Source organism: Cibotium barometz, chromosome 13 (assembly GCF_041138505.1).
Source record: "Cibotium barometz isolate CiBa-2024 chromosome 13, ASM4113850v1, whole genome shotgun sequence".
NCBI classification, from domain to species: domain Eukaryota; kingdom Viridiplantae; phylum Streptophyta; class Polypodiopsida; order Cyatheales; family Cibotiaceae; genus Cibotium; species Cibotium barometz.
The window spans coordinates 37,519,593-37,523,951 of record NC_141058.1 but is presented as its reverse complement, the minus strand read 5'-3'; positions in this window follow the sequence as shown (position 1 = coordinate 37,523,951).

Sequence of the window (4,359 nt, the reverse complement as noted above, 5' to 3'; positions counted from 1 at the left end):
TGAAGTACCTTGCAGATGTACTTCATGTTCCGAACATAACAAAGAATCTGGTTTCAATTGGCCGTTTCAGTTGGCCAGATGATTGAGCAGGGTTTGCAGGTTTGGTTTAATCCTGATGGTTGTTATGTTGAACACTTTAAAGACCAGTGCAGGTTGGTTGCAAAAGGCAACAGAGTGGGCAGAATATTTACGTTGAATGTAAACATGCATGAAGTGAGTGCTGTGATGTTTGCAAATGGTTCAGGAATTGTTGCAGACACAGACATTTGGCATAAAAGAATTGGACATGTGAATGTGCAGAGAATGAAGTCTATGTGCAGACTAAAGGAATTGTGAGACACGGCTGCCAAAGTTTAAAGTTGAAGGTATGCAGAAAATATGTGAAGCATGCCAATTTGGAAAGCAAACAAAGCATGTATTTCCACGTAACAGAAATGTGAGCAGAAATGCACTAGATGTTGTGCATTCAGATGTATGGGGTCCTACGAAGACCATGTCTATGGGAGGCTGCAGGTATTATGTGACATTTATTGATGACCACACAAGGAAAGTGTGGGTATACTTCATGAAGAGTGAGGTGTTCACTCGCTTGCAGAATTTCAGAGTTATGGTTGAAAAGCAAACAGGGAAATATGTAAAGTGCCTAAGGTCAGATGGAGGGGGAGAGTACTTCTCCAATGAGTTCTCTGAATTTTTGAAGAAAAATGGTATTCAGAGACAGTTTACATGCAGATACACTCCGCAGCAAAATGGAGTTGCTGAGCAAAAAAACAGGCACATTGCTGAGATTGCGCGAGCATTGATGGAAGAGAAGAATATGCCACATAGCTATTGGGCTGAGGCTGTTTCTACAGTAGTTTACATTATGAACAGGACTCCAATTGCAGCCATACATGATGTAACTCCAGAGGAGAGGTTTACTGGCAGAAAACCTGATTTGTCTCATCTAAAAGTCTTTGGAGACATTGCATATGTGCATGTGCCAGATGAGCTGATAACCAAGTTGGATCCAAAAGCTGAAAAATGTGTGTTTATTGGATATTCCCTTGAGCAAAAGGGATACAAGTGTTATAACCCTGCTACATGTGAGTTGAGAGTAAGCAGGGATGTTGTCTTTGATGAGATGAGTAGCTGGTATGCTGCTGAAAAAGAAGCTGTTGGGGCTGATGTGAGTGGAAATGTGGTTGTAGAGAATGCAAGTCAGCAATCACAATCTTTGAGTGGACCAAGAGAGTCCTCATCTAGTGGTTCAGTTGATAGACCACATGGAGTGGTAGGCTGCATCATAATACCAGTCCTGCAAATGTGATTAGTACATCACAATCTTTGAGTGGACCAGGAGAGTCCTCATCTAGTGGTTCAGTTGATAGACCACATGGAGTGGTAGGCTGCATCATAATACCAGTCCTGCAAATGTGATTAGTACATCACATAAAGGCAAAGAGAAAGTGGTTGAGCCCCTTAGTATGCTTCACATTTCTGCAGGGCATTCTCATGTTGATGGAGAGTCTAGTGGCTCAGAGATAAGCCTTGATGAGGAGCTTGGGATCCCAGCTATGAGAACACCTGGTGTAAAGAAGGCTATGGAAGCCATGAATGCAAAGCTGCGAAGATCTAGGAGAGTGAAGAACCCTGTGCAGAGGTTTACTTATGATAGTTATGTGGCACATCACTATGCATACATGGCAAAAGTTGTACAGGTTGTAGAGCCCACATGCATTGATGAGGCTGTTGGAAATGTGTGTTGGGAGAAAGCTATGGATGAGGAGATGGATGCACTATATGGAAATGAGACATGGGATTTAGTGCAATTGCCTGAAGGCAAGAAAGCCATTGGATGCAAGTGGGTGTACAAAGTAAAACATAACAGTGATGGAAGCATAAGCAAATACAAGGCTAGATTGGTAGCCAAAGGATATGCGCAGACATATGGCATTGATTATGAGGAAACTTTCAGCCCAGTTGCCAAGATGGCAACACTGAGAGTTGTGATAGCAGTGGTTGCGTCAAAGCAATGGTCTTTACATCAAATGGATGTAACGAATGCATTATTGCATGGGGATTTGCAGGAAGAAGTGTATATGTTGCAGCCACCTGGTTATGAGGATGTGAGTCACCCTGAGCATGTTTGCAGGTTGAAGAAAGCCTTTATCGTTGTGGCAAGTGAAGGTCCTTCCTCCTACTCTGCCTCTTCCTCGTCCTTGTCCTCGTGAGAATCCCCTCTGGTGAAGAATGCTTTTTCCTCTCTAGCTGTTGAGTCCAACCATTTCTTCTCTAGCTGCTTTTTCCTCTCTAGCTGTTGAGTCCAACCATTTCTTCTCTTTGACCTTGATCTCTTGCTCTAGTAGAGATCCTTCTATCTTGTGTAGCTTCAATTCAGGTACATTTTTTAAGGTTGCTACAATGTTTTCATATTCACCTTTGTCCACACTCTTTAGAAGCACTGCTAGTGGCTCATCATCTTCTACCTTCTTGCCAATGGTTGCCAGTTGTTGCTTAATGCTTTTGTATTTGTTCAAGTGTGTGATTAAAGGTTCACTTTCCTTCATATCCAGTTTGTAGAATTGCATTAACAGATTTATCTTTGAGTTTTTTGCTTGAGTGCCAAATAATTTATTTTCATCCCATGCATCTTTTGCCCATTGTATCCCTGTGATGTGATGAATGATTTCATCATGCGATCAGTCCTAATGCTTTCTCATTCCTACTCTTCCACTCATTTTCCCCACTCACCTCTGGGCATTCATCTCTTCCCTCAACTAGCCCCCACAGATTTTTCCTCATGAGCAAATACATGGTTTTTGTTTGCCATGTATAAAAGTGCTCGCCATTAAATTTGGCTATCTCTTATGCCGTGCTCATGATGATGTGAAGGGGGTCTTACCTCTTGATCCAATTTCAAGATTCAAGGGTAGTGTCTACCCTTTTACAACTCAATCTGGTGTTTAGGTGATGAGTACAAAAACAGATTTATCAGCATAAATTCACTAGAAATTACATAAAGCCAAGGGTAACAAATATGTACTGAATGGTTGGAGTATCAAACCATCTCTGAATTGCAATATGAAGTTATAGGGATCTGTATCAGATACCCAATGGTTAATTTGAACCCTCAATTGCACCAAAATATAGTGATTAGTGTTGATTAGCAAAATAATCCTCTGTTTTGTGTGTAAAAAATAGAGTATGCGGGGAGGCTAGATCTGGGGACTTAGAGTTCAAATGAGCTCAACTCCTTTCAAAGCCATCAATAGCAGTTAGTTTAGTAGAGGATTAAGCCAAGAAACACAAGATTTGACCAAACATTGAATGCTTAATCTCTGTTTTACCAAAGTCGCCTGTAGATTTGATGCAGAGCTTGATTCCACTTCTCCTTGAGGAATTTCACAAATTTGACATCACCAGCATGTAGAGCACCCTTGAAAACCCTTAGAGACAAGAGGAATTAGACCAATTGTATCTGTGGAAGAGAAGATCTCAGTTTTGCTTCCATAAACAAGCGCTTGAGAAATCACAATTTTCAGCACAGCAACCGGCGGTTTGACAATTTGAGTAGATGGGCTGGTGCGTGGGAGGCTTGGCTAGGTGGGGCTTGAAAGGTTTGGGCCAATGTTATGGCAAGAGGGAGATCAAGCCCCTCCACTAGCTGGGGTATAAAGGCTATTTGAAAAAGGAGCTAAAAACTTGATTATTTCTTAATCCTAATTAACTAGGTGATTAGCAAGATAATGAGCTCATAGATTTGATGGATTCTAAGCTAGGCTTTGATACCATGTTAAATTTGCAGCAATGTGATGAGCTATGGTGGATCAAATGCAAGAATAAACATCATTAACAAAGAGATTAGATGATGATTAAGATGCGTGACTGATAGCTTAATGTAGGCATGGATAATCAAAAACCAGCAAATTCTCATTAGGCCAATGCCTCAATTTATAGAGTTTACATCCAAGCATCTAATCCCACTGATCTCTACTTGATTCACTCCACCTCTTTTGCTTGATTCTCTCTACCTCTTCCCAGAATATCTCCACACATCCTAAATCTTCTCATGCTACCCTTTATTCTCTCCCAATAGATACCTCTCACCTTTTCACAGCTTCAAACTCATTTACAATTCTCTTTTACAGCCTCTTGCTAAGGGCTTGTTCCCGCACACACCCTATTCACGTGTATATTTCAATAGAGACTTGTGGATGAATGTGTAGGTCTGGTGTAGCGCAATAGGTAGTAGTAGCCAAGATAGAAGCCATCAATCCTAGTATTCTATGCAAAGAAAGACTAGAATTTATGCACTATTTCTGCTTAAAGCACCCAAGCTCAAATACCATATAGGAATATAGCACAATAGAAAGATAG